This window comes from Pelodiscus sinensis, chromosome 14, assembly GCF_049634645.1.
Source record: "Pelodiscus sinensis isolate JC-2024 chromosome 14, ASM4963464v1, whole genome shotgun sequence".
In the NCBI taxonomy this organism is placed as follows: Eukaryota; Metazoa; Chordata; order Testudines; family Trionychidae; genus Pelodiscus; species Pelodiscus sinensis.
Window position 1 is genome coordinate 20,404,533 of NC_134724.1, and position 25,880 is coordinate 20,430,412.

The 25,880-nt window shown below is 42.3% G+C and overlaps 1 protein-coding gene and 1 long non-coding RNA gene across 4 annotated transcripts in view; both read right to left on the reverse strand.

Moving 5' to 3' along the window:
• LOC102445641 (high affinity cAMP-specific and IBMX-insensitive 3',5'-cyclic phosphodiesterase 8A) overlaps positions 1–25,880 on the reverse strand; it is a 267,727-nt gene that overhangs the window by 117,173 nt on the left and 124,674 nt on the right. The window lies entirely within an intron of this gene.
• On the reverse strand, positions 285–8,741 carry LOC142818310 (uncharacterized). The gene is made up of 2 exons (XR_012895748.1): positions 2,432–8,741; positions 285–1,469 (listed from the first exon to the last, which is right to left on the reverse strand). It is a non-coding gene; the product is annotated as an uncharacterized LOC142818310 (long non-coding RNA).

Consider the following 25,880-nt stretch of genomic DNA (forward strand, 5'->3'; position numbering starts at 1 on the left):
AATGCTTTGGACTACACTGAAATCCTGAAAGATTTGAGGCTAATAACAGACAACAGATTTAGTTCAAGTTCCCAATCTGTTTTGGTGAACATGGAATTCCAATCTGGCTGAGTGCTACAGATTTCCAGTTTTCTCCAAATTTGTATCACACTTTTTCTGGAGGCCATCAATTCAAGACACTGAGACAAAGGGAGCTTTGCTCTGGTTGCACAAAAGTACATGTGATGTAGCAGTGGTAAATAACCACTCTGAAGTCACACTAAGCCATGACTTAGCACACTGAGTTGTTTTTTGTTGTTGTTGTTTTTTTTGCTGCCTAGCGTTTCACAAATGGCCATGTTCTAACCTGATTTCACTTTGGTGACTTTGCCTCACTGTTTATGGATTTCTTTAGAAAATCATAAACAGCAATAATTATCTTTAAACCCTCAGTACCTGAAGAAAACTGCATCAGAAATGCATGGCCTATTTTCACACATTCAGACTGTCTCCGTTCCATAGCATATGGATTTTGAAAACCTCTTCCATTCTGTTTAATTTGTCCAGCAGAGCCTGTTTTGTTGACCTTCAGGGCAGGTTGCAAACCCTGTTTTCTCAGACTCTCTAAGATGTGGGCTGGGGAGGGTGGAATGGTAAATGTCTTATGTTCTATGGCTTGCGCAGAAGGAGGGGAGGGAGATACTTACTGCAGACATGGGGTCAACTTGAAATGTATAATAAATGCAGTTTTGTGAACAGCAGTGTGAGTGTGGTGTGCTTTGTCTAGGGTGGACACAATGTAGCAGCTGGGCAGAAATGAGAGAGAGCAGACTGTGAGGTCACATAAAAACTGGATTATGACAGTGAATCAACCGGCATTAGGAATAAACTAATTAGAAAGGAAGAAGCTGCTTGTACACGCAGCTTCCTAATCAGTGATTATGGGAACGAAAATGTGGAGAAAATACATGACAGCTAAATTGGGTTTTAATAAAATATTAAAGAGACAAATCATCCCTTCCGCCGAGAAGCATGGGATCCAATGAGCACAAATACTGGCTAGACAGGCTAGTAAGCACAGTCCTCAAGCCTGCAGAACCAATCACAGTGGGTTCCTGGAGGACCTGGGAGAGACTGATGGTCTGGACTGTGACAGAGCCAGGAAAAAGTCACTGGTCCCTGGGAAATCGGCACCATTCGGGGTGCAGTTCCCATCAGACGCCACTGGCAATAAAGACCAGCAATGATGTCGAATCCATAACTGATGTCCCTAATGAGGGGGCTGAAAGAACTGCCGGGTCCCAGGACAAGATGGGTTGAGGCTTGGCTCCACAATTCTGGAAGGGGTGGAGCCGCAGGGGCAGGATGGGATGGGGCTGGGAGCTAGCCTTCCCCCGCCAGTCCTTCTGCACCACCATGCGGAACTCCAGCAGTGATGTAAAGGTCCCAGGGCTGCAGCTGAGTCCCAGGGCTCTCCTGAGTGAGCCATCCTGTCAAATTTAAGGAAACAAGCGGGGGGAATTAATTCTCTGCAAAGATGCCCTAACTACAGGGATGGATACAGATTTCCCTGAGTTTCGGGAACCTGGACATCGTCTATGCAATTGTGACCTCTATCCTTTCAACATTGCTACAAACCTCTTCCCCTGTGGGAATGGTGCCTTAAAAACAGCATGCAATAAATTGTAAAAACATCCCGTTTGTGTGCTTTTCAGTGAGAGGGCCATACATATTCTAAAGAGAGGTACTGTTTCTTTAAAGCTGTAATATAAAGAATAGATCTAATGCCACGTTGATGGATATGACAGTATTTGACACATTAACAAGAGCAGATTTCAAATCTACATTGATATAATCCAGTAATAACATGTTGTTGGCATCTGCAAGGGTAGCAAAACTTACAGTGAAAATTAAATGATTAAAGTTAACTTTAAAGTTAATCATTCAAAGTAAGATGCTTGAGAGTTCGGTTGTATACTCTGTCTACAATAACAAGCACTGGCCGTTCTGCAGAGAACTCATGCTGGCAGTTCTGTTGCTGTTCACGAATTACTTGTGCTACATCCTTATGGTTTACAAAGTCAGCACAGGTCTGAGTGTATCCACTCCAAGGGCCATACGTTAACCTTTGTGTAACAGCCATTGTTAACTCATTGTCACTGAGAAATCATTGACTTAATATGTGTAACTGGCTATTATCATTAGGCAAAAAGAAAATTGGTCCTTAAACAGGATTCGATCTCTATTCCAACCTATTCTATTTTTAAGAAGACTTTTATGGGTGAAATTGGTTTCTAGTTCTCAATATGATTGCTTATGGCTTAGCAAAAAACAAAATACTTAGGATTGTAAAAGTATAGTGTGTCTTTCCTGAACTCTTCACAGTGGCCACAAAAGTTCAAAAAAACAGCCATATTATACACAGATTTGAAATAAGTGTTCTCTTACTTACAGTATTATCTTCATTACCACACTCTACGGCAGTCAAGATTATTGTAGCCATTTTGATCTTGGCATAACTGGTTATATTCAATGGCCCTGATCCTGCAAACACCAGGGTTGCCAACCCTCCAGTAGTGGATTGGAGTCTACAGGAATTAAAGATTAATCTTTAATTAAAGATTATGTCATCCAGGGATACATCCAACCAAAACTGGCAACCCCAGCAGTCACTTACATTTTAGTGGCCCTGTTCATTTCAGTACAACTAACTCCCACATCCAAGTGTTTGCGGGACCAGAGACAAAGATATACACTAATGAAACATCACATTGTCAAAAAAGAGCTCAAGCGCAACTGATGCCTGTCAGTTATTAGTTGAACTATGTATCACTAAAGGAGCATGAGATGAAACACTAACTACATTTCCACTAACATACAGAAGTGTTTGTAAATAGAAAGGCACAACAGCAATGCTTATTTAAAATGTAACTGAGATTCCCTAGCACCCATCAAAAACAAACAGACAAGACAAAGCAAAATATTAATTTGAGCTGACCTTGCAGTACTCAACTTGCTTTCAAAACCATTTTATGTTTTTAGAAAATACTGCGGGTTCTGTACTTTCCGTGGTATTTCCAGCGGACACAGTTCTTCCTGTGGTATTAGACCTGGCACTGCCACAAGAACATTGCCCCTGATTGTCTCAAGGAAAACACCACAAAAAGGAACACTTTTCCACAACTGACTGAAAACATCTACATGAAAAAAATAGAGCAAAAAGGAGAGAAAAGAAACCTAGAAAAGCTGGAAATAAAGAAAGAGATGGTAAAAAATTAGGAAGGATGGGGTGAGGGAGGATTTGTTTGTTTATTTTTGTAAGAGATTCCAGTCAGACTCAAAAGCTTTGCTCATTTTTCATTGGTGGACTTAAGCCAGAGCCTGGCCTTGGCTTTGGCTCAATTCTTCTCTAAAGCTTTGATTCACTGAAATCTAATCTGAAACAGGGGGAGGGGGAAAATGTTGACACTGCTGGAGGGTAATAAGGAGAAATTGGGTTAGTTATATCTACCTCTTCCCCCTCATCCACTTTCTGGGATGGGGGTCTCTTGTTCCTGGAATCCAATCAGATTTCCTTCTTCCTATGGAGAGTTGTGAGCTCCTGTTACCTTTTCAGTTCTTTTTTTAAAAATAATGTGCAAAAGGAGAGTCGGGGGGGGGGGGGGGGGGGGAGGAGAGGAGCCTAAATCATGTATAGATTACATACACAACAAATAGTACATAAACATCATAGATGTGCATAGATGATGTTCCGTCAGAATTTCATGTGGAAACATGGATATATTCCATTCATGTAAAGGAAATGGATTTCTCATTTGCATTTAAAGTTTGACAGAAGTGAGATTGACATATTCTATCTATCCACACAGCAAGCCCAGCATGAGGGTTGGCAGTGCATGCTTCCCATCACTGCTCTGACAATGTGCCACAATCCCGCCCCAAAGAGACCACCTCTACAGATGAGAAGGTTGCTCAGTTTCCAGATATAGGCAACTACGATCTCCATGCAGAAACTCAGAGCTAATGCTGATGGCAGATGATCTGTCTTGTAGGAATAGTCTAATGTATTTCACATATGCTACAACAGCCTGGCAAAAGTGAGCAACTAAACTGAGCTGAATCTAAAACAGCTTTCTAAAGACAGCGGCTTCTATTAAACCAACTAATTACCTGAGTTCCCCAAACCCTCTGATTAGGCATTAACAAAAATGATACAGAGACAGAATTTTTCCACACAGAATGGGTGGGACCACAGTCTGAGTGGCAGGGGGAAAGAGACAGCTAGTAAACAGATGGGCAACATGAGCTGCTGTCATCACTCCATTAATATAAAATAAGTGTTCTCAAGCAACACACTTTGGGGAAATCTTCATTGATTTCACTAATAATACTAGAAGGTCTTGTGGCTAAAAGCTGTCATTACAGTATTTGCATGGTGGAGTGGAATTTGCTTGCACCTAATGACAAGAATACTGCTGCACCAGTTAAGTTAGAGACTATGGATTAGAGTTTCAGACAGGCCATATATGCTTGGGATGCCTGAGAGAGGGAACTGTCCCCAACTTTACACCCTCCTGATCAAGAAGTAATAAGGAGCTAGTTTAGCCAGAGCAATCACAGGGCTGCTCTAACTTGCACCAGCCCTGAGGGGTTTTTTTTCCCATTGGTCCCAAATTACCACAGCGTAAGCATGCTCTGGACACGTCGCTCACCTCCTCCGGTAAGTCCCTTCCACAGGAAGCCAGAGGTGGGAGTGGATGGCACAGAATGGTCTATACCAGGGGTGTCCAACCTTTTTTCAAAGAGGGCCAGATTTGATGAAGTGAACATGCGTGAGGGCCAACCATTTTGCCTGACATTCTTTGAACCATTAAAATTAAATGCAAATTAACTATTTTATGCAAAGTTTATTGCAAACGGCATACTTTTCATTTCGTCACATGGATGACAAATCTAAACAGGTGTTAAATCACTCTGCCTTTCATATCTGAAGGCCAGGAAGCTGAAATATATGTCAGGAACATTGTAAAGTACATTACATATTATTGGTAATAAAGGTTGTCTGTCAACTTTTAAGTTCAAAAAATATGAACAGGAACATAACACCAAGTATACATGTAGTGTCCAAATATATTTATAACTGATTTAGACCAACTGACATTAACTGAGATTTTACAATGTATTCATCTCAATACATATGGATTCGTTGGGGGCCTTAAAAAATAGATATTGCCAAATTACCTGTGGGGCCGTGTTAAACCGGAACACGGGCCGCAATTGGCCCGCGGGCCGGACTTTGGACATGCCTGGTCTATACTGTCCATATATATCTAGGGATTTCCCTCTTCAAGGAACTTCCCTGAAAAAGCATCTGACTTTATGCTGTGTGCGCAGTGCAAAAGGGGTAGAGCTAGGAGCCAAAGATACGGAGGATGACTTCTCTTCCACTAGGGCAAATGATTGATGACTCTTTTCAGCATCATTCCTCACCGCATGAATTGATAAGCTGACTTGTATTTTGCTGTTCTCTGGCATAAACTGTTCAAAATCTGGAAAGCTCCTTCCACCCAGGCCAGTCTTGGGTTCACCAAACTAAATGTATTGCAGAGGATTGGTGTTTGGCATATGCTTTTCCTCCTATTTATACTGGTTCAAAGCGAGTTGTTTCTGACTGCATGTTGCAGGACAATGGTAAATAATTACCCCCAAATCTGTGCCAACCCATTGCTCTGCACCACTGTACAGCTTCTATTTCACCTTTTAACAGCCCCTCTCTGACCTGCTTTCCTGATCTATTTTTAAATATACTCATTCGCCACTCCTGGAGAGTAAAATATTCCAAGAGTGTCAGAACAGACCAATGAGTAAACCTAGCAAATGGAACAATCAGCTTAAACTGTGGCAATGGTGAGCGATCACCTCATGGAAGGGACAACTTTTTGCTTTGAAATCTGTGAAGAATAAAAATATCATAAATCAACAAATGAGTACAAAGCCAAGCTAGACAAAAAATAATTATCTAGTGTGAAGGAGAGTTGGAGCACCCTCAACCTGGAAAGAAGCTATGAAAACATCATTTAGACAAAAGTTGATTCGCTCAAGGCTGTATTACAAGTAATAGCAGAGATGTATTAGGTATCCCATATTATTACCCTGATAATCTTCTGCATAAAAACAGATCTGAGGCTGACAACAGATGCCAGTGTACCACTGTAGGATACACTGATAGTGGGTGCTTTAGCATGATTTATAATTTGTAGTCCTGCACCATAGGGAAACACTGAGAAAGGTATTCAGCCAGTCATTTACACATACCTCCCTTGGAGACAGCTTCATCTACTGTGCCAGGGTCAAAAGAAACAAAGCTGGAAGTAACTGCCAATGCTAGCCCATTGGGGGCCCTAAGCCAATGCTAGCCCATGCTATTGCTAGCCCATTGGGGGCCCTAAGCAGGCATATTTGCCCGCCATACTAAAACAGGCAAGTGCTGATAATAAAAAGCAAATGGGGGTCCACCTGAGTTGCTTGGGGCCCTAAACAATTGGTTGGCTTATGCCTAGCACTGGCTTTGCACCTCCTAATGAGAGCTGTACAAATAATCAGTTTTTTGCTTCAATGGCTGAACCAACGTATTCAGAGAAAAAACGGACAATTCATTTGAGGGGCTGTTAAAATTATTTTTTAAAAAACAAGATGCAAACATTTTCCAAGCAAAATCTTTCTGAAATTAAGTTTAAATGTTTCATTTCAGAAGTGCCAACCAAAGAATTTCATTATTAGCTGTTTTTAAAAATTATTTATCCAAAAGAAATTAAAAAAAAATCAATCCGTATTCATGAACTGTTTCAGTCAACTTGAATCTGCATTTTTCACTAAAAAAAAGTATTTGCATGAAAATTTTCCATAGTTCAGTTCTCCATCTGCTCCATCATAAAGCCAAAAGGTCAAAGTTGACAAGATGATTAATTAAATACAGTGGAACTCAGGCCAGCATGTTTATGTGGAACTGGAAACCAATCCTCAAAAAACTTCAAAGTAGGATTAATTAACATTAGAGCTTTGAGCTCATTCACTCCCAAAAATACCTTCCATGGAAGAAATCTGAGTATAACAGGAGGTTTTTGTCAACATCATAATTCTACATAAATATCTTATTAAACCAGAGGCTTCTTTTGCACAGGAAAGAGATCTTCTTCATTATCCTGATTTTTAGGGTTAAGCAGAAGTCGGTCTACCTTCATATTCATGAAAAGCCAAAATAAATTAGCAGCCAAATGAAATCGGAAAGATGAGGTTAGTAACCCATACACAGCTAGGAGAAGAAGCTAGTTATGATGTTTCTGCGTGAAACAGGTGAAAGGAACTACTTGGGTGACAAATGACAACCCTTTAATATTAACAGATCTATATTTTTCCTGAACAACTAGGAAGACTCTGAGTGTTACATGCTTGGCGTGCTCAGTAAAATGTCATAACTACTACCACCACCTCTTGATCATGACTGCTGAGTTTGAAAAAGGTTTTATGGGAGTGTTCATAATTCCTTTTCCTATTTTCATTTAAATGCCACGTGGATGGAAATGTTCTATCCCAGAAGCCATGCTGACAGCAAATAACTCCCAAGATCTGGTGTTAAAGGTCTTCTGGAACAGAGAGACTCAAATGCAATGAGACCCTCAGCGCTGGATTTAGCCACTGCCATTCCAAAAAGAATCGGATATGCTTCAGGCAAGAAGGACTGAGGATATCAGGAGTGAGGGAATGGCGTGCAAAGTCTTCCTTGGGAAAAAAGGAGAAAGCATCAGTCACTGTCACAGCTTGTGTGCAGTTTATTATGAATTCTGCTTTCAGAGGCATGTCAAAGAAGGCCATATGGAACATATCCCTATTCAAAACACTGGTGTCACTTCATTGCCCTCTGCTTCCTAGTCTACTCCAGGGACTGCACAACACCACAATGGCCTTTGCTCAGGGCTCACAGTAAAATCATGGAAGGCAAACTAAGTCTGCATGGAGGGTTGCCAGATGGTTTAACCAAAAATACCAGACACCCCCCCCAAAAAAAGAAAACACCTTTGAGAAAAAAAAGGGGGAGAGCAAAGTTGTTGAGAAGAAGAAAAAAGGACCCCAACAGTTATTGAGCAAAAACATAAAATAAAAATAAAAAACCCCAGCATGGCTCTTTTAAGACCTTTGGGGCTTTTTTTTTTTTTTTTTTTTTGGTCAGTGGCCATCTTGTTTTCTTACTCTGTGCTGGAAGAAAGCTCAACTGTGAAACCAGGTAAGGTAAGCGGGGGGAGGTAGGGTCCGGGGGCTAGGCCCGGTTGCTGAGCATGTGTATGGTTGCCAGGTGTCTGGTATTTTCACCTCCTGGCAGGAAAAAAAAATAATCAGAAAATACCGGACATTTTAGATGTCTGGTACTTTCTGATTTTTTTTTTTACTGGACAAGAGGCGAAAATACCAGACTGTCCGGGTCAACACTAGACACCTGGCTACACTGCATGAAGCCCTAAACCCAACCTGTATTATGTGACAACAGACAACTGGTTCTAAACAAGTGAACAAAACCCCAACTATAGCCCGCCCCTCCCCCCCAAACAACAGCCTGATACAGCTGACGGTAAAAAAGGCAAAAAGGAAAAGTTTGACAAAACCAGCCAATAACCGAATATGGACTCTAACGCTGTGTCTAGACTACATGCCTCTGTTGGCAGAGGCATGTAGATTAGACACATAGGCAAAGTCAAATGAAGCCGCAATTTAAATGATCGCGGCTTCATTTAAATTTACATGGCTGCCGCACTGAGCCAACAAACAGCTGATCAGCTGTTTGTCCGCTCAGCGTGCTAGTCTGGACGCTCCCCTGCCGACATCAAAGCCCTTTGTCGGCAGCCCCGGTAAACCTCATCCCAAGAGGAATAACGGGGCTGCCGACAAAGGGCTTTGATGTCGGCAGGGGAGCATCCAGACTAGCGCACTGAGTGGACAAACAGCTGATTAGCTGTTTGTTGGCTCAGCGCGGCAGCCATGTAAATTTAAATGAAGCCGCGATCATTTAAATCGCGACTTCATTTGACTTTACCAAACAAACAAATCTACATGGCTCCGTCGACGGAGCCATGTAGTTTAGACGTACCCTGAGTGACAAACAGGCAGTGATGAACTGGAAATCCTCAGACATATTTGGGGTCGGAAAGAGACATGACCAAACAGGCAGTAAAGGATGCTATATTCCATTTGATGGTGAGGTACTTAGAACTCTGAAGCCATTAGAGTTCCTTCCAGAACACAGCAAAACCCCAGCAGTTGGAAATCTTTTGTAATTAGAAGAATGGTTTTAACCCAGCTACAACAAATCCCAGGCTCTACAACTATTAACTAGCAGCTAGTTGGTGAAGAGACTCCTCTTACTGTTTTTCAGAAGCTTGTTCTCCTGCTGTTGAACTACTGGTACCTCCTGACACTTTAGCTTTGCAATGACCAATGCTATATATTCTGTACAAGGCACCAGTTGCATACAATCTCACCAATCCCCTCTGCAGATGAAGTGGAGGTGTTTAATGATTAATATCCATGATAAAATAAAAGAGAGATAGTAAGAGCTTGTTATGGTTATTAAAAACACCAATAAACTATTGCAAGAAAAAAATCATAGTTAAATTTCCTATTACTGTATATGACAATCCAGAAGATGATTCAGTAAAACATAACACTCAAGAGAAAGAACTGATTTGTGTCCTACCAAAGCATAAATTGTCTTTGTTGTTTACTTAGAATCTGTATTGATGTTAGCTTAGGATATGTCTACACTGCAGCTGGGAGTGGGTAAAAAAAAAAAAAAAAAAAAAAAGGACAGGCTAGCCACTGCAGCATGGACCACAGGATTTGAGTGGGCTTGTATTCAGGCCATCCATCCACACTGCTCATTTTAGCACACTAGTATGAGCAGAGCTAGTGTGTGTCTATACTGGCTGGGAGGCTTGCCCACAGCTGCAGTACAGATATGGCATTATAATCAAGGCTTAGGTGAATTAGAGTTTATTCAAAAGTCAGCAAATTTTAATCCATATAGCTGGACTCACCTAACTGAACATACATAGGGCCTGACTTTTAAAGACATTTAGGCATAGAAAACGTTTTTAAAGTGCCTACACATCTAAATCCCATGGGCAGTGCCTATGTACCAGACAGGCACTTTTGAAAATCCTATTAGACACTATCTGCATTTTAGGCACCCAGATACTTTTCAATATTTGACCTAACATTACAATGTAAGTTAAGGCAGGAGGTTTGATTTCTGTGTTTCAATTGATTGAAATCCTTTTCTTGCTCTGCGGGGACAAAAACCCTAACAAACATTCTCATTAAAAAAAGAAGGAATTCTATTGACATCAGCCAAATGAGAAGCAAATCAGGCCTGGTACCTAGAAATAGAATGTTCTGCCTGTTAGAATAATGGCAATATGTTACAGCATATGTTGGTTAACATCTCTGAAATATGTTTAATTCTATTTTAAAATATATAGGAAAGGGCTTCCCATCAGCTCATTTACAGAATTCCATTTTGTAAAACAGGCCGTTTGCTCTTTACCATTGAACAAACATACATTGATAACATTTTTAAGGTATGTACATTTATCTGTACATTTCCTTTCTAGAACAAGATATATATTTCCGCCCTCATGTAAGCTTAAATATTCCTAAAATTAATAAGCAGTCTTGGGTGAGACACAATGGACTAAGCTTTCTGTATGCCTTACTTATATCCAAATAATCTGAGTTTTACTTGTGTCAGTTGCCTGATGGTTGATACAAGAAAAAAAAAGCATGGATCCCAAAAGGGGTCCACTATTGGGCTACCTTTATTTTTATAAGATTTAGCACTTCTGCCTTCAAAGGAAGTCAAAGTGGGTCCTCAACACCTTTGAAAAACATGCCCTATTTGACTTAAAATTGACTTCCAAAATTGGCAGATGCTTTTGAAAATGTGAGCCTCACTCCTCTGGCAAATAATGGCAATTTTTTTTTTTTGTTTGCCCTGCTTACTTAGGTTTTCTAGTGGAGAAGGCACGTCTCTCAGTGATGTAGAGATCACAAGACAATGTCTGTTTGGATCAGGGGAATTACTGAACATAAGGTCTATATTTTGAAATAACGGATTATGACGTGTAATTTTTTTAAACATTCTACTCCTTTATTTAGCAACATTGAGGTGTGTGCATAATCACCGGCATTTGGAGCAGTTTCCATCCCTCTATCCATGTCCGTGCCAGTAACGGCTAATGCAGGTGTGTTCTGAGGGTTTCCATTCCATTCTGAGGTTGTACCTCCCTTAACTGGGACTCCCTGGTCAAGCAACATCTGTGATCTGGCATGAACGACCGATGTTCTTGGACCACAGAGCCCAGGAAAAGGGAGGTCTGGAGCGGGGCAGGAGCACCATAAGGTGCCCGGGAGGGGGGAGGGGGGAAAGAGGGCAAGGAGCTGTGGCCCCAGCAGCCTAGGAACTCTAGTCCAACCATGGCCATGCGCCTCTGGCTCCAGCCAGGGAGCTCCAACCCCAGCAGCAAGCAGGGAACTCTGGCCCCGTCCCTGGCCATGGAGCTCCAGCTATGTTCTGGCTCTAGGGGCTAGGAAACTCCAGCCCTAGTCCCACCCCCAGCACCAGTCAGGGAGCTCTGGCCCTGTCCCGGCTGCAGAGTTCCAGCCCCAGCTGTGGAGCCAGGCAGCTGCAGAGCTCTGTACCAGCTATGCAGCTCTGGCTGTGGCACTCCGGCCCCAGCAGTTGCAGTGGCTGGGGAGAGCCCTGGGGGACTGAGGCAACAGAGGGGGCAGGCTGGAGCTCTAGCCCAGGGACAGCACAGTCCATGAGAGGAGGGACCTTCACTGGTCTGGCAAATCCCCTCGTTCGGGACCAGTCAGATCCTGAGGGTGCCGCACCGGCGAGGTCCAACCTGTAGCATTTTTTACCGTCTTTATACTTCATCTTATAATGTCCTTTCTCTAGCAGGTGTTCCTTTCCAATGTTCCTTCTATCTTTTCCATGCCTGTGCTGATTTTTTCTATCTATGTGACAAAAAAATATTTATGTGCAACCAGGTATATGCAAATATGAACCACCAGTAGTAACAAAAAACGTAGTTGTGGGCATTCTGCTAATCAGCTGAGCAGCATTTGAATCTCTCCTGAGTGTCTGCAGAAGTGCAAAGCTTACAGAGAGCGCTGGTCCTTTCCTTCCTCTGAGCACAAGTGTTTCTACAGGATGAGAAACTTGAATTGGTGCCTGTACTCAGCTTTACTGAGTCAACAAACATTAAATTGTTGCTTAGTTGCTGGGCTGGCCATTTGAATCTCCGAATATAAAACTACAGTGTTGCTTTTCTTAGTCCTTTGCACACAATTACATAATGGGAGGGCAATCTACAGAAACCATATGTGACTTTAGCTTACAATGTGAGAAGTGGTTTCTTATAATTCTGAACATTTGCACAAAATTTTCTGTAGGTTTGTATGCAGGACTGAAGTCTTTTGCATGATCTAGCTGGATTTCATTCAGCCATGTCCTCCTACCTAAACCATAATAAGCAAAGAACAAAGTTTATTTTAAAAATATGGATTTTAACTCTTAAACCAGGCTTAACTGAGTCAGGATTGGAATTCAGAGGCTTCTTCTGAAGAAGTGAGGTTTTACTATTTTGACTCTAAAACTAAATGAGCTTTCTATTATGCTTAGAAAATGAAAGCAAAACCTTTCAGGTGTTTACCATCTGTATTTTACAAAGAATAATAGTAAAATTTACAACTTACTGTTCCTGACCTACTGTTGCTTCCCTCAACTGGCACATGAATCAGTAACCTTTAACAATTATCCTAAATGAAAAGATAAAGTAATTCCTTACCTCTGATCATCCTAGACTCATGAAACTTCTGTTTTATATATATGATCAATTCAAAAAGCATTTGATCCACTCTGGACACTAGCACATATGAAAGCCATTTTATTTTACATGTCTGAGAACTGACATTAGTACTATATAATGTGCATTTTTAGCTTTTTTTTTTTTTTTTAAACTGAAACCTCTCACTTCTGATACAGTTCTATTAAGAACTGGAGGTTATTGCAGGGATTTGCTAATGTAAGCAAATTTGGACAACTAACTTCTCATGCTACCCCTTTTCTCCATTTTTCAGGCTCCTGTTATCTCAGATTATCACCCCCTCGGGTATGTCTACACTAGCCCCCTAGTTCAAACTAGGGAGGCTAATGTAGGCATTCGAAATTGCAATTCAATCCCAGGATTTAAATATCCCACGCTTGATTTGCATGTTCCCAGCCAATTGCCATTTTTGAAATTTACAAGCCCGGACTAACTGCTCCGTCTACATGCAGCAGGGAAACGGGCGTTTGAAATAAATCCCCTAAACTGAACTATCTGTTAAACCTCATTGCAGGAGGAACAACAGGTAGTTCGATTTAGGGCTTTATTTCGAACGCCCGTTCCCCTGCCATGTGCAGATGTGGGCAGTTAGTCCGGGCTTATAAATTTAAAAAAGTGGCGACTGGCCGGGAACATGCAAATCAAGCCCAGGATATTTAAATCCCGGGCTTGATTTGCAATTTCGAATGCTACATTAGCCTCCCTAGTTCGAACTAGGGGGCTAGTATAGACATACCCCTCTTCTCCAGTTCATTTCCTGGAGTCTTAAAACCTGTTTATGTATTTCCCTCTTCCCTTGATCACACCTCTGTTACTACTGTCCCTTTTCCCTCCATCATCCCAAGCAGTATAGTTTATTCACACTATCACTTTCTCACCAGTGATGACCTCCACCTTCTCTACTCTGTCAAATACCTTGGCCTTCTCCAAGACAAATCAAAGGGACTTTTCTCTCTCATTCTTGACCCGTCTTCTGCCTCTGACACACTTGTGCACTCTCCTCTCCTCTCCTTCTTGTTTTTTGTGACTTTGCACTCACTTGGGATCCCCCTTCCCCTCCTCCAAACTCCTCAGCCCAGGCTGGGGGCCCATTCCTGCACCCCAAATTCCTCATTCCCAGCCCCACACCATGGCTCACATTCCCACACCCCAACTCCTTATCCCAGCCCTGTGAAAATGAGCGAGTGAGGGTGGGGAGAGCAAGTGACTCAGGAGAGATGGAGTGAGCAGGAGGCAGGGAGTTGGAGGAGAATTCTGTTGTGAAAGTAAAAAGTTGGCATCCCATGACCCTGCTCAAGATTCTCTCCTCTATATTTTCCCTCTTGGCAACCTCATCTGCTCTCCCAGTTCAGCTACCAACTCTAAGCAGATAATTCCATAATCTCTTTCTCTCCCCACAATACCATCTCTACCTCGGTCTTGCATATCCCACTGCCATTTCCCATTCAGTTCTTCCAAAATTCAGTTTCTTGTCTCTTCTCCACCCCCTTCTGATATCTCCATGAACTGTAACAGAATCCTTACAGCCTCTCTAAGGGTGTGTCTAAACTACATGGCTCCATCGATGGAGCCATGTAGACTAGGCTGATCGGCAGAGGGAAATGAAGCCGCGATTTAAATAATCGCGGCTTCATTTAAATTTAAATGGCTGCCGCGCTGATTAGCTGTTTGTCGGCTCAGCGAGCTAGTCTGGATGCTCCCGCGCCGACCTGAAAGCCCTTTATCGACCTCCCCGTTATGCCTCGTAGGATGAGGTTTACCAGGGAGGTCGATAAAGGGCTTTCATATCGACAGGGGAGCGTCCAGACTGCCCCGATCTGCCGACAAACAGCTGATCGGCAGCACGGTGCAGCCATTTAAATTTAAATGAAGCCGCGATTATTTAAATTGTGGCTTCATTTCCCTTTGCTGAACAAAGAAATCTACATGGCTCTGTCGACGGATGTCTACAGATGTTAGGATCTAGATGTACCCTAAGTTCCAATCTTTCCCTCCTTTCTTTTCCCATACCCAGTCTCTAGATGTGTCCTGTCACTTCTTCCTCTTTAATAGCACCAAAATCTACTCTTTCCTGACAGCTAAAACCCTTCTCCATAGGCCTATCCTCATTTGGATTTCTTTAACCCATTGTGGTCTGATTTCTCTGCCTCTCAACTGTTCCTCCTCCATTCAGTTAAAAAAGCAGCTGCTACAATTACCTTCCTCTCTGAGTCCCTCATATGTTTTCCCATCACTTACAACTTCACATTCTAGTACCTATCCTACAGTTAAAAATCCTACAATCTTTTAGCAGTATCTACATCTCTGTGCTCCTTTCACTTACCCCAGTCTTCTCTGCTTACTACCAAATTTTCAGCTTTGTGCCTCCCATCATCCTGTGTCCTGCTCTTGGAAACAGTCAAGCTCTTCTTCATCAAGCATATCCTCTCTCAAACTCATCTTAAGTCCATTTCCTCCGGGAAACTTTAGTTCCTTCGCCTGTTCACTGACAATCCACTGCATCTCCCTTCCTTAACTTTTTTCCCTTGCCTTGTCTCAGTTCTGTTTGTCTTGTCTATATTAGCTTTTAACTCTTTCAAGTCGGGGGTAGATTTTATGCTTTGAGGTCTATTCTCTGACTGCGTCATGGAAAATACCTATAAGAGAGAAAGGGTGGTACAGAGGTTAAGGCAGTGGTTTTCAAACTACAGGTCACAACCCAGTACTAGGTCATGGAATGTCAGGGACTGCGTCTCGTTGGCTGCGGGGTGATCAGGTGACCAGTGGGGGTGCTAAGGCAGGCTGTGCGGTGCCCCAGAAGCAGCCAGCAACAGGCCTGGCTCCTAGGTGGGGGAAGAGGAGAGAATACAGGGCTTCATGCACTGCCCCTACCCCTGCCCCTGAGCACTAACTCCACACTCCCATTGGCTGGGAACCTGCTGCTGGTGGCTTCTGGGGTACAGCGTGATCTGTGGTGCCAGGAGAGGCAGGACAGTGCATGGAGTCCTGCACCACTGACTGCTCAAGGTAAACCCCTCCTGCCCAGCCCTGGCCCCCCAAAGCCGGAGCCCCCTCCTACACTCAAAGCTCTCATTCTTGAGACTAGAGGAATATTTTAGGATTTTTAATAGCCTTTCAAAATATTTGAAAAATAACTTGGTCAATAACAAGCTTGTAATGACACTATTGAATCAGTAGGCATGTCATGCTGTCACTTGCAAATGTACTTTAAATCCTCTGAAACATTCTCAGACAGCATTCTAAAAATGGATCTTGGAGTTCAGAAACAGTATTTTGGGTTTTTCACTCAGTGTAAGAATAAACAGGCATTAATTTTTGCATGTTGGAAAAACAAATTTCCAAAAACTACCTTTGTTTTCCACATTTGTGAAAAATCACATTGTTTTTGCAAAGGAAAGAATTCAAACCCAGAGGGAAACAATGTTACAAATGTTGAGCAAGTGAAATATATTTTAGTATTAGAAGGATGAAAGATACTTAATCACTTGAAATATTGAAATATCCCAAGTCCTTGGTTTTAGGACATGGTGCAGAGTAGTGGTAAATACATTTTATACACACACCTGACATTGTATTAAAACATCCCCCATGATCTAAACACAATATTATGCAAACAAGCGTCTTCATACCATTCATTATAAAAATCAAAATCCAATTAAAGTGAGGCTCAATTACAGGAGATGCCTTTCTGGAAGTGGTTTGAACAACACTTTCCTAACTGAAACAATTTAAGTAAAGAAAAAGTGTACACGAAATTATGTCACATAACTGTAGTACAGAGCAATATAATCTTTGATCAAAGTCAAAGAACTATGACATCTCTGCCAGCTGAGGAACTGCCCACAGGAGTATTGCTAGATGCTTTGTGCGGCCTTGTGTATGGAGACATCTCAGTCATAATTTACTCTTAACTGCACCACAAAACAGCCTATTGAAATGGAAAGGGTAGAAAAGGTGACTGGTTATGGATATAAAACAAGTCATCAGTTCATGTTCAGCTCAAGCTGGTTGTTGATCATAGTTGGGTTCTTAGTAGAGGCACGCTTTGCTTTCATTATAAAATCTACCTCCATCAATGGAATCTTTGTTAATAATCTCATCTCAGAGGCTAAGGATTGCCCAGTCATTAAAGCCGAAGGACTGACTCACATCCAGATGTGGCCCTTTCTGAACAGTCATTGAATGGGTAAGAATGGAAGACAATGAGAACAGCCATTTTACTATGGCTGTATTTTTAACAGAGAAAATTAACAGAACGAAAAGACAGGAAGGAATATTAAAATGCTCCAAACTCCAGTTTCCTGATTGTGTGACGGGGAAGGCTGAGTCTGACACAGTTCCTCATTCATTAACCACAGCGACATGGAATTAATGAGAACTCTGGGGGCTGTCTGAGGTACCCACACCACCTAGCAGAAAGGTAAATATGTGATCTGTAGATGCCAGTGCTATGGAAATCCAGTCAGAAAATATCCTCATTTTTATAGAACACACACAGTAACACAACATGCATTTAGTGAAAGTCGTGTGATTTGATACACAGCAGTAATTAGAGGAAAGTTGGCCCACCCAGTGATTAGGGTATTAGCCTACAAGCTGGAGAACCAGGGATCAAGATGATGAGGAGCTCAGGTTTTACAGTAATGGGAGATGCAGAAATATCTAAAATACCTAGAACTAGCACATTTATCAGATGCAGAAATAATTAAAAGGCAATAACAAAATGGCAATAATGCCAAGATAAATGTATTAATCTGAAGAGCAAAGGACAATATCATTGCTTAAATGTTCAAAAACTTACATAAGGAGCTGAAGTGAAGCTACATATCTAGCTTCAGCATGGAATGTCCTTACAAATGTAAACCTCACTACTTTATGGGCAATTTGTCTGTTCATAATACCAGTGGCAGAAATGTGCTTACATGCATACAGTATTTACATACAAGATCTGTAACAACTGGATGATGATGCAGAATAATCAAGTAGTCTTGTGTAAATACTTGGTCACATTAACAGATACCTCCAAATCTGCAAGACAGAGATCTAGTTTTGTTTTTATTATATTCTTATACCTTACCAATACACCTCTCCTGCCTTAAATATTCCCCATCGGTCACATCTAATTCATAAGATCACATTCATTCTGGAATACAGTGAAAATTACCATCAGTGGTAGCCTGTATTGACAGGCCATCTAGGCAGTCGCCTAAGGTGCCAAGTTAAACGGTCGTTGAGGGCTTTGGAAGTGGCGGTGCCGATCGTGCGTTTCATCTAAGGCACCAGTTGCCGGCAGCTCATCTAGGGCCGCTCCTGATTACCATTATGCTGAACACAGTTAAAATTAATAGGCCATAAACTTAGATTATAAAATATTGCTGTGAAACTAAATAGTACAAATCTAACTTGCTTACTAATGGAAGCACAAGGGCACTTGCATGACCCAACAATTAAACAAGAAATAGTAATTAGCTTGAGGACAAGCATAATTCTCATTGCAGAACTTCACATTAACAGTTCATCATGGGTCTTCTGAGCTAAAATATAAGCTTATTTTTCCTCAATAGATATTAATGACTGTTAGCATCTACAGTTTTAATTAAAAACATTGAAATAATGATTTCTGCTTAAACAGCCAATTATATTTAAATGTGAAAAAGATTTTCCAGTTTAAATACTGTAACTTTCCAAAGTATAAGTCACTTGCAAACTTTTTTTTGTTTAAAGAATTAATGTTAGCTGAAGAAGTGAAAGTTTTTAATTTGAAGTGCATTTTCCTCTATTCCTTTTATTTGTGTGACATGCATATGTAAGGAAAAATGTGTAGAGAAAAATGGTGTGAAAGTAGCTAACATCTCATAAAATAGCTCTTTTCAGGGGGAATAAGCTATGCTACAGTTCTAAAACACAGGGAAGTTTCCTTGGTATCTTCATCTTTGCTCACAAGCCAAAAGAACACTGTGTTAAATTCCACACAAATATCGCACAAACAAGTCTTTCGTGGTGCTCTTGAACTGTTTCAATAAAGCCTTAGAGCTATCACACATTATCCCATGATTCAAAGCATTAACCTTGAGGGGAAAATACACAAAACAGCTTCTGATTTTATCCTACTGAATACAACATTGTAAATATTATAATACTTACTTGATAAACATGATAAAATGGCCCTTTAAAGTGAGTACACCTCATTTGCCATATTTACAGTAAATGGCCTCAGTGAAAATTTTAAAATGCAAAAACACTACTAACTACACTAATATTTTTACTCAACCTGCTCATGAGGGTTTTTTGTTTGTCTGCTGTTTCTGACTTTAGACAATTCGGGCATGACAGTAGTTTTATGGAAAGGAATAAATTGTTTACTAAGCAGGAGGTACAAACTCTTTAAAACTAAAATATTTGTTTTGGGTCGTCTGATATTAAGATTTTTTTTAAAATCAAACTTCCTAGGATTTAAAAATAAAACTCTAGTAATTTATAAAGTTCAGAAGGTGTGAAGTCTCCTCCTATTTCAAAAAGAAAACTCAGGTGTGTACAAAAGCTCTCCCATCTGCTCTGAATGTATCTAGTACTAGATGGCACAGATTTACAGTATGTAGCAAACATTCCATAGGACACAACCTCTTTTCACAGAGTAGTTTGGATTGAGCAAAAGTTCTGATTTACTGACAAAGATTCCAGTGTTTTGAATATGCTGATGTAAGCGGGGGAATGGTCCCACTATTGTGGGGAACTTTCCTGGCTTCTATACCACCCCGGTGAAATGGACCAGCGAAAGGATCTGAGTTCCCGCTCCCACTTCCTTTACCCCACAGCCTCCCTGATCCTGAGGGCTCCCCCTCCACTCTCCTGAGTAGCAGAGCCCTCGAAACCCCAACAAGGCTGGGCCCAGGTTTCCTGGGGCTTAATCCCCAACCTTGTAGTCACTAGGGGCAGGAGTTAGGGTGTCCCCACTCTGAGGTGCTCTCTTTACACTGCAGGCCTTCTTGGCCCAGTGATCACTTCATAAGGTTCAAAGCAAATACAATTTATTAAACATCAACTGATTAAAGAGAATAGAATAAGAAACAATGAGAATGGTTAAATGAGAACACACAGCCCTGCTCTGTAGCACAGGGACATCAAAACAGCAGCCTGCAGAGTGTAAGGACAGTCCAGTCTCTTCCTTAGAGGCCCCTTAGAGGTCTTGGATGTGCTGCAGGGGGGGGGGGGGGCTGCAGGCTAGATACTCTGGCAGTGACCACACAGCCTCAAGCTCTAAGTGGCCAGACCCCTCTCCCAGTCCAGAGCCTCTCCCCACACTTTGCAGTTCCCAGCTGCTCACCACATCCAGCTGCAGGCTGTGCTGCTTGGCCAGTTCCAGCTCCTTGTGTTGCTTCTCTGTTCCTTTTGGCTCTCTGAGCACTGCCAGTATGCTGCTCAACACAGGGTCTGTACTCCTTGAGATGTGTATGCCTGGCTCTGCTGTTGCAAGACTGTCTCTCCACACAGCTTGCACTACTCTTTCAGCTCTCTGTTTTTGCAGGACTTCTTCTGCACACAGCTTGCAGTCCTTGGGCTGTCTGTGTCTGGTTCTGTCGCTGCAGGACTTCTTCACACAGCTTGCACTACTCTTTCAGCTCTCTGTTTGCTCAGAGAGAGCCAGAACAATCCCGGCTTACAACCTGTCAGTCAGGCTGAGCTGGAGTGTTGACTGCTTTCCATTGTCTCTGGGGTCTGTCAGTCTAATGAACCCTTTCCCTTCTGAAGCTGGGAGCTGGCAAACCAAAAAACTCCCACAGAGTTTTAGTAAGGGGTAACAGTCCCCTTACACTGAGATACCTGCACACATCAGAATATTTTTATCAAGAGTCCTTTCCCTCCCTTTTATAAGGAAAAGACTGGGAAGAAGAAAAAAGCTCAACATTTTTCTCCTCCTTCTATTTTGCTTTTCAATAAATTTCATTTTCAGATAAAATACACCATGAGCTTCAGGACTCTTAAGCAGGGCTACTCAACTTTGGAAGCCCTGGGGGCCACAATGATGCTCACAGCACATGCCAAGGGCCACAACTTAAGTGTGGTTACATTTACATGCAAATACATATGCAAATAGCTTCTTTCACACTGAGGGTCATGAATACAAAAATTAAGGAAAGACTACACAACACACAGGCCCCATTTAAGTCAGTTCTGCTGATATTAATAAAATGCAATATTTACATGATTTCCACACATATGTCAGCACTTTTAATGAGCAATGACAGTCCAGGGATTTAACTTACTAAAATGCATATCAACAGAAGACCATATTGACTATTTTTTTGTTTTAGCTCCCACCCATGGGCTGCAAACAAACGGGCCGCATGTGGCCCACAGACCACGTTTTTGAATAGCCCTGCTCTACAAGAATCAAAACCTCCAATTTCATCCATTCACCTATGCCAGAAAGTATAAAATAGCAAATATCCCCACAGACAATCTACAATAGTTTAGGTATGTGAAATGTTAACCTTAACGGGTGATGCTTACTAGGGATGTAAGTGACTAGTTGAGTCACTACTCAACTAGTCGCTTCCTCTCTCCCCTTTCTGCCTCTATCAGAGAGAGGCAGCAAGCGGTGGGGGGGGGGGGGGGAGCAGGAGCCAATGCTAGGGGAAACCGGCTTAAAAGCCGGTTCTCCCCAGCACTGTCTCCGTGAGGGGTCAGAGGCAGAGTGGGACCAGGCTCACACCCAGTCTCAGACACTGCTCCTCTGTTTTTAAATGTATTAAGAGCCGCCGGGGCCAGGAGCTAACCCCACTGCAGTTCTGCAGTTTCTCCCCTTATAGACTAATTGAGAAGTCGTTGGAAATTCCATCAGCTAATCCATTAGCTAATTAAATGCAATTTAACATCCCTAATGCTTACCAGTTCCAGTTAACTGAAGGGTGCCATCAAGTATTGCAGAAACTAAGGTCTCTCTCTATGAAGGATCTAGCTCTTATAGTTATAAAGATAACTTTCCAATATAAGCGGAGAATAGTCTGATGCAGTGCTGGCTTCCTAAATCTGTGAACACAACATTCCAATGCTGCTGCTGGTTCTCATAACTTTTCTCCCCACAAGCTGCAGCAGAGTAAACAATGACCAGGATCTTGTCAGTTACCACTAGTATCCCTGGTCACAGTGGTGAAACTCACAACCACTATCATCAACTGAATTCCATTGCTGGCTCGGGAAAGTTCCGAGTACCAGCAGAAGAGGCTGGTACTGAAATCTATTTATTGGAGGGGAACTCAAACACAGAGAACAGGAGCGGTCAGAGTAATTAAAACAATGCCACAATTCTCACAGCAGACAGATGGGAAGTAGGAGCAGGAGAATACTCCTACTTCCTTCTAGTTTCCAAAAGTGTTGAGGACTTAAAGTTTATCAGACACCTAGCAGACTTTAAAAAGAAAATGGAGCACTCCACAGGGTTAGTGATGGTTCAAACAACCTCTCTTTTCCCAGCAGCTGACAAGTGTAAAAGCACTGGTGGCTTGGGGGTGGGGAGGTAAACTTGGATGCAACCTGATCTATTATAAGGAATGAAAGAATGGAAGAAAAATGAGTGGAATGCAAAAGAATAGCACACAAATAGGTACAAAGTTACAACATTGTTTGACAGTTTTACAATGCAGTACGCAAGAAACACTGTGCAACGGTTAACATAAGAACATAAGAATGGCCGTACTGGGTCAGACCAATTCCTATAGTTTGCAGGACATTGCAGTACCATGATCTTAAAATTGGGCTACCACACTTAGTACTCAGGATAATAGGTGCTGAAAGACCTTATCAACTCCTGAGGGTTGGGATAAAAATAAAAAATAAACTACTATAAATATTTAAATGTAAATGTTTTAGGTAGCGAATTACAATTTCATTTTTTCACACTACAGAAAACAAGTAACGTAACAGGAAACGGTGGGTCCTGCACATATTTTGCTAACGAACCTTACAAAGAAAGTCTGTCAAAAAGAGAAAATCATTTCTGATTTTGCACATTTTTATTTGCATCCATCATAGTCCAATACAGGCAGTCCCCGACTTACGCGGATCCGACTTATGTCGGATCCGCACTTACGAAAGGGGCTTTCTCGCCCCTGAACTCACAGGCAGCGATCCGCCACCTCGACCTCCGGGGCGAGAAAAGCTGCTCCCGGTGCCCCTGGTCTGCTGGAGACCGTCTCCAGCAGACCAGGGGCACTGTGAGCGAAGCCGCAGCAGTGGCGGGTTCCCGCGCTTCTGAGGCTTTGCTTTGGCACCCCGCTGCCACTGCGGCTTTGCTCCCCGTGTCCCTGGTCTGTTTGGGGGGGGGGGGGGGGGCGCAGCTAGTGTGCCCCTCCCCCTCCAGCAGACCAGGCTTTTGTTGCCGGACCCTGGGGCAGAGCAGCTGGGGTGCTGCCAGTTGGTCCCGCAGCGCCGCTCTGGGCACTACTGGACCAACCCAGCAGCACCCGAGCTGCTCTGCCCCAGGCGTCCTGATTCAGCCGCTGCTGGTCAGTTTCAGCAGCGGCTGAATCAGGACGCCTGGGGCAGAGCAGCTGGGGTGCTGCTGGGTTGGTCCAGTAGCGCCGAGGAGCGGTGCTACTGGGGCAACCCAGCAGCACCCCAGCTGCTCTGCCCCAGGCGTCCCCAAGTCAGCCGCTGCTGAAACTGACCAGCGCTGACTACAGGAAGCCCGAGGCAGAGTTGCTCTGCCCCAGGCTTCCTGGAATCAGCGCTGATCAGTTTCAGCAGCAGCTGACTTGGGGACGCCTGGGGTTCTTAAGTTGAATCTGTATGTAAGTCAGAACTGGCGTCCAGATTCAGCCGCTGTTGAAACTGATCAGTTTCAGCAGCGGCTGAATCTGGACGCCAGTTCTGACTTACATACAGATTCAACTTAAGAACAAACCTACAGTCCCTATCTTGTACGTAACCCGGGGACTGCCTGTACTGAGTCTAATGATGCACATACTACACAGAAATTGGTGCAACATTAGTATCAATAGCATAGTCTTTGGGGGAAAAAAAACTATGGCTTTTAGTATGTAGTACTTTTTGGTATGAAATTTTATTAACAACACTGGGAGCCCTAGTGTGAACAGGCAGCTGGTTTGTAATAACGTGCAAGGTGAAATCCTGACCTTATTGAAGTCAATGACAGAACTCCTACTTGACTTCAATGAGGCCACAGTTTTGCTCTTAGTCCTGCTAATCTCAAGATAGTGTTAACATACAGTGGATGACATTTCTATACCAGTGCCCCAACCCTGGAAACACCAGTGGAGATGAAATGGTATTAGCAATGCTGGTAACATTTTAGAAAGTTACCCTAGTGTAGACAATGATTAAAGTACTAACTAGTGGAGGATTCTTTTTCCTATTTGTGAGGGAGATTTTTCCTGGACTGACATCAGAATTGTCTCATTTGTAATTATATGCACAAATCTTTAGATGGAAACTTGAATTTATCCTTAAATTCATGAAAGCTGATTATTATTTTCTCATGAAAAAAAAAAAAAAACTATGAAAAGTGTTGGGATCCTTATTATTCACATCTTCTAAAGCAGGAGTCATACTGACCCACAGAAAATCTGGAAGATTTTTTAAATGGAGGTTAAGGGAAAGTGTTGAAGACGTTTACCCAGCGGTTTAGTGGCATTTTTCATAATCAGGTGATTCCAGACTTCTTGGGAGAAGGTGGTGTCAACATCCACAAATTAGGCAAGAAAGCATGAGGAGGTGGGACTAGAGGCTCCCATGTTTTGCCAAGTGAAGATGATGCCTCATATTTCTTTCAAGTGTAAACAATCCTAAATGTACTACACTGTGACCAGTTATAAAAAGCTCAGAGAGGCTAACTCTCAGGCTATGTCTAAACTACACCCCTTTGTCGGCAGAGGATGTAAATTAGATGCATCGAAAGTGCAAATGAAGCGCGGGATTTAAATATCCCGTGCTTCATTTGCATAATGCAGCCACCGCTTTTTTTCGAAACGGGGCTTTTTGGAAAAAATAGCAGTTTAGATGGGACATTTTTGACAGCAATGCCCTGTTTCGAAAGATCCTGTACTCCTCATTTTTTTAATCTAGTGGGATTAGATAAAGGAGGAGTACAGGATCTTTCGAAACGGGGCATTTCTGTCGAAAATGCCCTACGTAAACTGCTGGTTTTTTTTCCTCAAAAGACTCATTTTGAAAAATGCGGCAGTTGCCATTATGCAAATGAAGCGTGGGATATTTAAATCCCAGCTTCATTTGCACTTTCAATACGTCTAATTAATATCCCTCTGCCAACAGAGGGGCGTAGTTTAGACATAGCCTCAGATTGCTTTTGTTTCTTTGGAGTCTTAGTAATCTCAACATTGGGGGAGGTTTATTTGAGGGCATTTGCTTTCCTAGAAAAGTTAAGTATTGTTTTTCCCTATGATCTGTAAAGCATCTTGTATGTTTAGGACTTTATCTAAGCCCATTAGATTCAAATCAAGAGCAGGCTTTCAATGTTTAGGATCAGGCTCATACATAATTGTATATTTCTGTATCTTTACACTCTTGCAGCCCCACTACAGTCTTTAGATGGGTAGAACAAAGGAATCTAGCCTAATATATACAACATACTCCAGAAAATGTTACTGTAGGACTCTTCGGTGTTCCTTTTCCTGACAACTTCATAGTTGTTGTCTCTGGAATACTGCACTTAGCCCTGGTCTGCACTAGGAGGTTATTTCGAAATAACAAGTGGAGAGTCCACACTACCAAGCCTGTTACTTTGAAATAACGGGCTGGTTATTTCAAAATCCATACTCCTGATTTCCAGGAGGAATAACATTTTTCAAAACTGTTATTTTGAAATAGTGTTAGCAGCAGCTGAGCATCCACACTATTTCGAAATAATTGACCTCCAGAGGCCCCTCACAGCTGCACTAGTGGCTGCTCTGGCCACACCTGCCATCTCCACTGCTTCTTTAA